Source organism: Chrysemys picta, chromosome 2 (assembly GCF_011386835.1).
Source record: "Chrysemys picta bellii isolate R12L10 chromosome 2, ASM1138683v2, whole genome shotgun sequence".
NCBI lineage: Eukaryota > Metazoa > Chordata > Testudines > Emydidae > Chrysemys > Chrysemys picta.
Window position 1 is genome coordinate 123,918,823 of NC_088792.1, and position 12,703 is coordinate 123,931,525.

Here is a 12,703-nt window from a genome sequence, read left to right on the forward strand (position 1 = left end):
ATTCAAGAAAGCCAGAAATTTTAAAAATGTGCAAATGGAATCCATCAGTAAGTTCACCCAAACCCATGCAAATTGAAACTAGTTGGTTTCTCGGCTCTCTATGAGCTGAGGGGTGAAAACATTATTACTAAGAAATTTCGTCAAGGCTTGTCTCATCTTATATTTGTGACTGACCACAACACTGTACCCCACTTTCACATCGTCCTATAGACAAATTAAGAGCTTTCAGACAATGATGGATGGCAAGATTGCCACACTCTGACTTTAAAGAAGTTGAAATAAAGTACCAGCTGGAAATAAATAATGGAAATGTGAATGAGCTGTTTCAGGACACATGCAAATGTAAACAGCACACAACAGTGACAGAGGAACTGAAAAGAAAAGTTTTAAAATATCAGATTCCAAATCCTGAGAAGTAAATTAATTTATTGCTATATCACAGATTGGTGTGTAACATTGAGAAACACTTTGGAACTTGTAAAGGAAGTTGGAATGAATCAGTATTTGAAACCTTTAAAACACAGCATTTATTTTCTGATGAAGAAGTTTATGGGCAAGATTCTGATTGCAGTAATTCCTTTGAAGAAAATGGGCTTGATCATGCCCTCTAATACAAAGGATACAAACTATACCTCCTTGTGCCAGTGAAAGAAGCTGTATCCCACAGAGGTTCCAAAGAAGGGCACTCCACTCTCTGATGAAGAACTCCAGGAAAGCATAGCTATAATTTGTAGCCAGCACTTGATAGAAATCCTGCCAATAGAGGATAGATTCATGGATGACAAGGCCAGAAGGGACTACTGTGATCAGCTGACCTTCTATATAATACTACAGAACTTCCGCATAAATAATTCCTTTTGAACTAGAATATAGCTTTAAAAAGAACAATCTTGATTTAAAAATTACCTATGATGGAGAGTCCACCACAAGTCATGTTAAATTGTTCCAACAGTTATTTATCCTACCTGTTAAAAGTTTGCACCTTATTTCCAGTCTAAATTTGTCTAGCTTCAACTTCAAGCCACTGGATCTTGTTATACCTTTGTCTGCTAGGCTGAAGAGCTATTATCAAATACTGTGTAGATATCTATAGATTGTGATCAAGTCACCCTTTGACCTTCTCTTTGTTAAAATAAATAAGGTTGGGTGGGTTTATACTTGGGTGGCTAGCGCAAGCTGTCACCTATGCTGCTGTAGTCACACTGCTATTTTTAACACTCTAGCCTGAGCAAAGCTAACACACATCTGCCTACCCATGCTGGGAAGCACACTTCCAGCTGTAGTGTAGCCATATCCTATAAAGCATATTTTCTAATTTTATAATCATTTTTGTGGCTTTTTTTCGGAACCCTCTACAATGTATGAAGGTACCTTTTCAATTGCGGACCCCAGAACTACACATAATACTCCAATGCCAAATACAGAAGTAATATAACATCTCTACTCCTATTTGAGATTCTCACTTGCACATCAATGCATTAGCCTTTTTGGCCACAGCGTTGAACTGGAAGCTCATATTCAGCTGATTATTCACCAGGATCCCCAAATCTTTTTCAAAATAACTGATTTCCAGGATAGAGTTCCCCCATCTTGTACATCCTACCTTCTTTGTTCCTAAATATACATGTTTGCATTTAGCCATATTAAAATGCATGCTGTTTGTTTGCATCCAGCTTTCCTTTATTGACCTATCCTGTTCACTATTTACCACTGCGCCAATCTTTGTGCCATCTATCAGTTAGCCTGTTTTAAATCCATTTAATCTGTGCCATGTTAATTTTGTATCTAGTTTTTTAATCAAAATGTAATGCAGTACCAAGTCAAATGTCTTACAGAAGTCTAACTACATTACATCAATCCTAGTACCTTTATTAATCAAACTTGTAAGCTCATCAAAAAAAGATTTCAAGTTAGTTTGACAGGATCTATTTTCCATAAACCCATATTTACTGGCATTAATTACATAACCCTCCTTTAATTCTTTATTAATCCAGTCCCATATCAGCCACTCCATTATCTTACTCAGGATGGGTCTCAGACTGAGAGGGCTAAAATTACCAGTGTCATCCCACTTACTCTTTTTAAATATTGGCATAACATTCACTTTTTTCCAGACTTCTGGAACTTCCTAAGTGTTCCATGACTTAGAAAATCAACATTGATGGTCCAGTGAGCCCCTCAGTCAGCTCTTTGAAAAGCTCTTAGATACAAGTTATCCAGACCTGCTAATTTAAAAAAAAATCTAACTTTATTTGCTGATGTTTAACACCTTCCTGAGATACTAGTGGAATGGAAAGAATGTCATCATCATTATCATGGCATCAGCACACCATCTGGCTTTCCCCCACACATAGAACAGAAATATTTATCTTCTCCCTTCTCCCTATTCTGCATTATTATTAATAATTCTACCATTTCCATCTAGTAATAGACCAATATCATTGTTAATGTACTTTTGTTTTTTAATTATTTAAAATCTCCTACTTATTTTCCGTAACTCTGCTAGTCATAGATTTCTTCTTGTATCCCTTTGCTCCCCTTATCAATTTGCTACAATTCCTAGCTTCTGATTTATATTCATTACTATTGACTTCCACTTTTAGCCTTTTGAACTGCAGACACCAGAATTGGATATACTACTCCAGTGTCAAAAAAAAGAAGTAATATAACCTCTCTACTCCTATTCAAGATTCCCTCTTATACATCAAAGCATTAGCTTTTTGGTTATATTATTTGATAGCTCACTTCATTCCTCCTGTAAGCTGGGTCAGTTTTTTAACCAGTATGGGCTTCTTCCTTGATTGTAGAATTTTGGCTTTTGGGGATTTTAGTAAAGTGTTCTTAAACAATTCTCAATTATCATTCAGATTTTTCTGATTAAATTCTTCCTCCCAACTTATTTTGCTCATATTTGTTTTTAACTTTGTGAAACTGGCCCTTTTAAAGCACCAGGTATATCTCTATTATAGGTTTGGACTTTTTTTTCTGTCTGCACATTACAAATGTGATCAGCTAACTCAGTGGTGAAGTACTTAATTAGTACATCCTCAAGTTCGCCCAACCATACTCTTTTCTCAGCCATGTCCTTTCCATTTTGGAGCTGTGGTGCCTGGCTGTAGACTCCACTGGAGTTTTGTGTGTTTTGCACTTCTGCAGTCTTTTGAGTGGACTTTTGATTTTTTGCCCTAGGATTTGTTGAAAGAAGCCAGTATGACTTTGGGTTAGGTCAGTGGAATTACTCTGGATTTTCAACCAGAGTGTGAACAGTAAGTAAATTTAGCCTTCACTACTAACATCATAATCTCTCATGTGTGTCATGTTACAAATACAGGGTCAAATTCTTCACTTAGAAGTCCAGTGGAGGGCTGTGTATTAATGTCACAATTCAAACCTTAGAGACTAACAAATTTATTAGAGCATAAGCTTTCGTGGACTACAGCCCATGCATCTGAAGAAGTGGGCTGTAGTCCACGAAAGCTTATGCTCTAATAAAGTTGTTAGTCTCTAAGGTGCCACAAGTACTCCTGTTCTTTTTGCGGATACAGACTAACACGGCTGCTACTCTGAAACAATTCAAACCGTCAATTAGAAAATGATATATTAGAGTTTCAATATTTATGCATTGAAACTCTCATATTGGAGAGGATTCAGAGAAGAGCCAGGAGATGATTAAAGGATTAGAAAACATGCTGTATAGTGATAGATTCAAGGAGCTCAATATATTTAGCTTAACAAAGAAAAGGTTATGGGGTGTCTTGATTACAGACTATAAGTATCTACTTGGTGAACAAATATTTAATATTCAATCTATCAAGGAAAGGTAAAACACAATCCAATGGCTGGATGTTGAAGCTAGACAAATTCACATTGGAAATAAAGAGTAAATTTTTAACCATTGGAACTATTTACTAAAGGGCATAGTGGATTCTCCATCACTGACCATTTTCAAATTAAGATTGGATGTTTTTCTAAAAGCCATGCTCTACATATTATTTTGGGGAAGTTCTATGCAAGTTCTATGGTACACAGGAGGTCAGACTAGATGATCACAATAGTCCCTTCTGGCCTTGGAATCTATGAATAAGTTTGTCCAATACTGATGCTGGTAAAGATACACATGATAACTGTTGAAGGAAACATGAAACACTTGGTGTCATGGAAATACATGACATCTTTTCAAGTTCCTTTAAGTTCTTTTCAAATAAAAACACAGGAGGCCAAATTCATGGTTAGTTTAACTGCATTGAAGCCAAAGAAATTACACTAGGGTTGAATTTGACCCAGAAGAACAGAGAGAAAGAATGAAAGAGAAAGAGAGACAGAGCATGTATGTCGGAGACTAAATCTTTCTATTTTTGGAAATGCAAATAAATAGTCAGATGACGTCTTTATAATTTAGCCTCATAGATGTGCAAACCGTTTGAAAGCCATTTTTGAGCTTGTAGGGGCAAACAGCAAACAAACAAATGCTACAGCTATTTCTTTTTTTTAAAGTTTCACTGGAATCTGACCTTGAACAAGAGCTGATTGATTATATCTGAGTCCAGCTGGATAACGCCAACTCACTTACACAATCCCAGTTCAATTTTTTTATCACAGCCTGCATCACTCTTACAAAGCATGGCTTTTAAGACCACATTGCCTTGGCAAAAATTTACAAAACTCTCAGATAATCTTCCATTGACGCTACCAGCTCAGAGGCATTACAATGAAAATAGGTTTCAGAGTAGCAGCCGTGTTAGTCTGTATCCGCAAAAAGAACAGGAGTACTTGTGGCACCTTAGAGACTAACAAATTTATTAGAGCATAAGCTTTCGTGGACTACAGCCCACTTCTTTGGATGCATCCAAAGAAGTGGGCTGTAGTCCACGAAAGCTTATGCTCTAATAAATTTGTTAGTCTCTAAGGTGCCACAAGTACTCCTGTTCTTTTTACAATGAAAATAGTGTCTCTGGTTTGCTGGGCTTACTCATTTTTGATGTGGTTTACTGAAAATGTGTAGCAATAATTTAATTATTTTAAGAATTATAGTTGTGGATTTGAAATATGAATTATATATACCAGAATATGTGGTTTATTTTCCATCGTTGTAAATTTAAATGATCTTTAATTTGTTTTAACTATTGCAAGTTTTCTACCTTATATATGAGATTGCTTCATCTCTTCTTTGATTTTGAACAAACAGTGTGCATCTGTTGTGAGTTCATTTGAATAGCTCAATGCATGTATATCCTGATGAAACACTGCCATAGACACAATGTAGCCATGCTACACTAATATGTTTGCTAAACTGATCAATAATAAGATTGATCAGTCTTTTACTTGGCCAAGTTAATCATGCTATTGATCAGCTTAGCAAACATATTGCTTTTCTTGTGTAGCATTGCTATACAGAGTATCCTCTCTCCCCCCCACATTCCATGCTCTGGACATGTGGAGGTTTCAAGGAGTGAAATATAACAACATTTTCTGCAGTAAGTGCTCCTATTATTTCAAGGTCATCTTTTATAGATAACGAATACTGTTCATGACTGAAGTATTTAGATTCCTTAACCCTTTCTGACAAGTTTGTCGGCAGTTGTTAAATCATTGTAATTTTCAGAACCTTTCTCTACAAAGTTCACATGATACTCAATTCAGGCTCTGGCTTTAATGAGGTCCTCTTTCTGATACTAGATACATGAGATTCCCCCAACATATAAATGTGTCCTATAAAAGAGTCTGTTACTTTAGAGGTTTTAGTGTTTTTCAAGGAAAATCGTTTAATTGCAGAGAATATGTCAATACAACAAGAAGATACAGATCTTGGGGTGTATTATTAGCACTGAGTTTGGAATGCAACTTCGGAGTAACAATCCCAATAATACCAAATTAGCATTAATGGGATTTTATGGTTAAATTCTCATACACAGTGTCAGAAATATACCCCTTTTCTTTTCACCTGTGGAGAAGGACTCATGAGATTTATGCAGTGCCTCTTATATGGTTCATTTACTTTCCTATCTTGTACTGGATCCTGAAAGTTTCTGGTAAACTGTCATATCAGGCTACATTTAAAACAGATCTAGATGTGTATTTCTCAAACATTTTTTTCAGTGTAGACCACATTTTAATTTAGATATTACCTTTTGGACAATTCCCTTACCACTGGCGGTAACACAAGATCCTTATGGCAACTTCAGTGAGTGCTTACATGGAAAAGTAATATTAGGAATCTATGCAATGTAGTTTTTTGCTGTTTTTCAATATATATCTTAATGTAGTTAGCAACTGGAAGGAAGGAGGAGGGCCAGCACTACATGACCAGTCATGGCTCTGCTAGCCACTTGCAAGTGCTTTGCAAACCAAAGGCAGTTTATGGAGGACAGTTTGTGAATTGCTGATTTACATATATGATCTCATTAATGGCATACCTTCAGTGACAGTGGCATACATATATTTTTTAAAAGTCTTATGGGCTGATCTTCAGCTAATATAAATTCTTACCATTACTTTGGGATCTGCTCTTCAATGTTTCTCTTTAGTGGTTTATAAGCTATATTATGCTATATTTTTACCCTTAGGACACTGGCAAATACAAAAATATAAAACACTTTCAAGACTAGTCATGTTCCTAAGGTCTTTTGGTAGGAGGGAAAGGTATTTGTAGAGGATAATTATCATGCTACTAGTATTTGAGTGACCCTGAGGAAGAGATGATGTAATGTTAGCATGGAAGTGACTAAGCTAATGACTATGCTAAGCCTCTGACCATGGTCAGGTGAACTCGATGTTTCTGGAACCCTAAGCAGACTCAGATAGGATGAGTGCTCATGAAATCAATAAAATAGTGTGACTTCTCATCTGACTCATGGTTCTTACTAAATGCACCTGTTTCCAAACTCAATCTCAAGCTTTGCACACAGTCCCAGAGAAGCTGGATAATTGAGCTAAAATGTCAGAAGTGAAATAGCTAACAGTGTTGTCTTTAAATGGTCATAATTAGCCTCAGAAATTAAAACCTAATTGAGGTGAATGAAGTTATTTTACACCTGTCTTAGATCTACTCTGTTTGTCTTTCTAGCTGAAAAATTCAAACAGCAAGAGCCTCAGTTCACATTTGGAATGTTATTCTCACAGCCATTATGATTGGAAATGAAAACCAAATATTTCAAAATCTGCCACTAATTGTGAATGACTCAAATAATGGATCCACAAATTGACTCAGAAGAGTGCTGAGAACATGCATCTCCTATTAATTTCAGATCAAGTTGTGGGTACTCAGCATCTCTGATAATCGGGCCCAACATGCCAAAAATAGAGGCACTTGAAATCAGTAGCTACTGTAGAAAATGTCACCCTAAGTTAATTTAAAATGAAAGCCTGAATCCTGTTTTAACTTAGACTACCAGATGAGGGCTGACAAGGTTTGTATTGCTGTTTGCAGCTCTTGGTGACCTCTGTTGTTTGCAGTATGTTTAGGGGCACTGTTGCAGTCAGAAAGGAGTATCTGTGGCTACTAAGAGGAGTACCATGTCTGGTCTCAATTCCAACTCATGCCTAGCCTTTCAAGAACCACCCCAACTCTCCAGGTGAACCCGCTCACTGTGCTCCCTCTGCTCCCCCATGCCCATCTTTCATAAAGGAAAACATCAGAAAAAAAACAGCAGCAGTAAAAGCAGAATTGAATGGGGCAAGGAGCCTTTAGGTGTTTCTGGCTGAAGAAGCATGCAAGGGCCTTAGTGGAGGTGAGCAAGCCAACTGAGTGTCAGTCTGTTCATAGAGATCTCTTTTTCTGGGGTAGGGGAGGGCTTTCACATGAAGGGAAAGATATGAGACAGAGGAGGAAAGAAGAAAGGGAGACAGGGATTATGAATTAGTAGAGAGAGGAGAAAAGAGGTGAACTAAGTCTTCTTGCTTCTCACGCTTCTCCTTAGGATGCTAAGGAAGTGTAGGATGCTGGGCAGAGACTCCTAGGTTAACTAGATATAGTTAATATATGAAAATACTACTCTTAGCAGGAATTCTCCTGTACTTAACACTGTGCTTTAGCAGAGGAGAGATCCTATCAATTACAGTTCTACCTCACTCCACTATGTCTGAGGGTTTTCCCCCCTTCCCTTTGACTTTTTTTTATGTGGTAGTTTCTGGTAAATTATTGTGATCTCAAAGATTGGGAGATTTTGTGTTGGGTGGGTTGATTGAATTTTGTGCTTGTAAAAGGTAAGAGATTGAAAACCCGGGAGATGGAAGAGTGTTTAAGTCCACCAGACTTCTCCTCTCTTTTTTAACTCTACCCTGAAAGGTAAGGGGACAGTTTAGTCCACATGGCTATCCAATTATTGGCCCTTTCTCACAATATTAAAATTGTGGCAAAAACAAGTGTTTCATAAATCTAAATGGATGAAGAAGAGATGAATTTGCAATTCTCAACAGTTTATTGGTACTGCGTGTAGTTCTTCTGCTCTTTAACATCTTAAAACTGAAGTCTTTGAGATGCACTGCCTAGATATCCAGTTAGGGAAGAGCTGGGTATAAAGTGTTAAATGCCCATTGCAGAAATTAATTAATGTGTGATCACTTTCAAATGTACCCTCTACAAATTTAAATTATCATTTTTCTGTAAGGCATGGGGTTGTGAGCTATTTCCATAAAAAGCATAGTGAATCCATGATTTTAAAAAGTTCTGTGGAATAAAAAGTAAGGGTGGAGTCAAATCTGTGGGTGTCATACTGACATTGCGAATAACTGCAGTTTAGAGAAAGAAGGGCCATGTTGTTGCAGGGTCTTGTCTATAACTGGAGCTGCTATTGCTTTTAAAGACCAGATAATTTCATTGTGTGTAAGTCAGCACACTAGAAATATATGTAATGATCTTTCTTTCATCCTCAAGAGTCTGAACAAGAATTGCTCCTAGATCAAGTTTGCTGGCTTCCATATAGATTTCAAAAGAAGAGTTGAAATATGTGTGCAAGTATATTGGAGGTGCTATTAATGCTTGTTTGAGCTGCAGGAATGCCTATGACATTCTTCATCGCTATTCTAAGCAAGTGGTACAGAGATTTCAGCTCAAGTAACTCAGACTGTTTTTTACCTTTACAAAAGCTCTTTAGAGGTTTTAATGCTATCTTGCCTAGCAAAGGAGAGTTTAGCAGTTTACTTAAAGCACATGTTGCCAGAATATTCCTGATTTCTTGTACCCTTTTCGGAGTGACAAATAGGTCTCTATATTCTTTTTATTTTTGCAAGTTAAGTGATGTTTCTCCACCTTGCTATTAAAAAACAAACCAAAACAAACCAAAACAAAAACTGTTCTTAGCACTGTGGGACTCTGTTTGCATAAGATCTGCAATAAAGAGTTTAAGGATTATGCCTTTTTACTTGTCTTTTGTGGAATACCAATATTTTATTCTGAATCTGAGATATCCCTGGAGGATAAGAAAAAGGCTGTCAAGAGAGAAAAGATTCTGACTCTTTCCAGGGTAAATGCTAAATGGCATATTTTCACCTTTGAATAAAGGCTCATTTAAAAGTACAACGGCTAGCTTTCCTCTTTGAAACTACAGATTAGATGGAGAATCAAAAGAAGAAGTCTTTGAATAAGTATCTCTGGTTTTGCAAATAATAAATAAATAAGTACATTATCATTATAAGATTTAAAAGCTTTTTACAAACATTAATGAAATAACCCTTGGGTATGTCTTGTTTTGGTTGAATTTTCAAATCTCTGTTATTCACTATGGGGCAAATCTTGTCCCCACCTCCATAGCCTTGGAGGGCCCTGGCAGGAGGACTGTTCTGCTTCTGTTGCAAAACTGAGGACAGGATTTTGGGTGGCTGCAAAGGGAGATAGTCATTCATTGCTCTCTGTGCAGTACAGCCCCATGGCAATTTCCTGAGCAACAGGAACACACAATGGGAGTTTGAGGCAGAAGGCAGGGCCAGGGTTAGAAGATCCACTGCCCAGAGTAATCCCGTTGACGTTACTGGCATTACTCGTGAATTACATTTGTTTAAAGGAGGGAGAATCAAGCCATATATCTTTAATGTGAAGTTATAATAAAGCCACCCTTAGTTACAAATTGCCCTCAATTAGAAGTTACACTGTATCATGCAAACTTCAGGGAAGGTCATTATATTGAATACAAGCTGCAGGACCCAAGTATAATGTGATTATACAGCTGCACAGATGGATGCATACTTTCTGGATATTTTAAATTTCCATGTAATTGTGCTCCAGATATTAGGGTTTCTTTGAAAGAAAAGACATGTTTCTCACCCTGATGGTTATACATTGGTCCTATTAATCTCATTGGTACATGCATAACTCTGAAACCTAATGATGCTATTTAAAATGTTTTCATTATTAACTGTCTCACTGCTGATCATTTTAGCACCTGATGGGCTTAGCCATCATTACTGGATATAGTGGTGAAGTGCAGTGAGACAGTTAATTGCGGGCAAGTATTGGTTGAGTAAGAATGTATTCAGCCCCTTCTCTATGGGCTAGTCTACACTGACAACGCTAAAGCGCTGCCATGGCAGTGCTTTAACGTGGCTTGTGTGGTCGCAGCACAGCGCTGGGAGAGAGCTCTGAAAAAAACACCTCAATGAGCAGTTTAGCTACCAGCGCTGGTGCACTGTTTACACTGGCGCTTTATAGTGCTGAAACTTTTTCACACCCCTGAGTGAGAAAGTTACAGTGCTGTAAATTGCCAGTGTAGACAAGCCCTGAGTCACCTGTGCTCCTCCCCAAAAGGGGGAAGGAAAGAGGAGACACATCTCTCACTGAATGACATAAGTCTCAACTGCCACCTTGAAACCATAAACCAAACCCGTCTTGAGTGCTAAAAGCTCCTAATGTCATTTATTCCACTGTGGAAACTTTCACATTTTCCCCAACAACTTCTACCATGGAGAATCTAAAATCTAAAAAAATTCAGCATATTGAAAAATGAGAATTTGCTGTCACTCATCCTCCACTTAACTCATCCCCATCAGCCTTCTTCTCTGATTCAGACTCCTCTCTCTCTCTCTCTCTCTCTCTCTCTCTCTCTCATTCTCTCTTTCTTCTTTTCCTCACAATCTCCCATATTCATCCTCAGTAACTTCAACTTCCATGTTGATGATGCATGTGACCCCCTTAACCACACATTTCCTCTGATCTCATTTGACCTGTAGTCCTTGTTCAACTCTTTTACTCACCATAAGAGCTGTTCACCTGACTTGGTCTTCAACAAGCACTGTTATCTCTCTGATTTTTCTGTTGCCAAAGTTCCCCTCTCCAACTATCACCTAATTTCTTGCAACATCATCCATCAGCCTTCCAGTTCATGCCCTGTCAATTAGCCTTTGTGTGACTTCCAATCCATCACTATGGATGACTTCTCATCTGCTGTCCACCCTATCCTCCCTGCTCTCTTTCCTTTCTTCAATTGCTTTGGCAATTCATTCTCTCCCCACAACTCTTTTGCCCCACTCTCACATTGGAAGGTCTGTCCTGTCAGTCCTCTGCCCTGGTTCACCCCCAAAATTCACATCCTTCTCTCACACTGCAGAGCATCTGTGTTGGAAATCCAGTGACTAGGTTGACTTCTTCCTTTAAAAATTCATTCTCTCCTCTTTCAGTTCTACTGTCTTCTTTAGCTAAACAACTCAAAATCTCACCCATCTTTATTGCAACCTTTGACTCACTCTTATAACCCTCCCCTCTTTCTGCTTCCACTTCTCTCTCTGCACAGGAACTCACCATTTTCTGCCAAGAGATAACTGAAAAAATACAACAAGATTTTCCCCCATACCTTGATTTGAACTTCTTTCCCCCTCCCCTCCCCACCTTCAACTCTCTTCTCATCCCTTGTCACAGATGCAAAAGCTTTTAGTCTGATCTTCACTTGCCCCAGTGACCACATGTCATCTTATCTCTTTATCTCACTTGTATCCACTCTCATCCTCTCCCTTCTCCTTCTCCTTAACCTCTAAGGTTTTTTTTTTTTTTGGCTCTTTACCCCTAACAATGCCAGCATGCTTTAGTGTCTCTCATCTTAGAAATATACCACTGGACCCCAATTGCTTCTTCAACGATCACCTCATCTCCCTTCTTCCTTTCATCTCTAAGCTAATTGAATGCATGGTCTACAAACACTGTTTAGAGTTCTTCTCCTCCAATTCCATCCTAGACCCTTTTCAATATGTCATCCTCCTTGCACTCCACTGAAATGACTCTCACCAAAGTTTCTAATGACCTCTTCCTAGCCAAAGCTCAGAACCAGTACACTATTCTTATCATTCTTGAGCAGTCAGTTGCAGTCAACCATGTCCTTCTTGAAATCTTGTCCTCCCTTGGCTTACATGATTCTGCCTCTTTCTGCTTGTCTTCCAACTCCCTAATTACTCCTTCAATATGTCATTTGGAGGATCTTCCTGAGACCCCCTTCAACTTTCTCTAGGGGTTCCACAGGGCTCTTGCCTTGGTCCCCTTCTCTTCTCCCTCTATACCTCTTCTCTGGTTAATCTCATCAATCGTCACTATGTTGGTGACTCACAGATCTACCTCTCTACCAGACCTATCTCCTTCTGTCCAAACTATAGATGTGGCCAGTCTCTTTGACATCTCCTTGTGAATATCTACCCTTCAGTTCAAGTTCAACATGGCTAAAACAGAGTTCTTAATCTTCCCCCAGAAAACTCTCCTCACTATCTCCTTTCTTGATCACTGTGGACA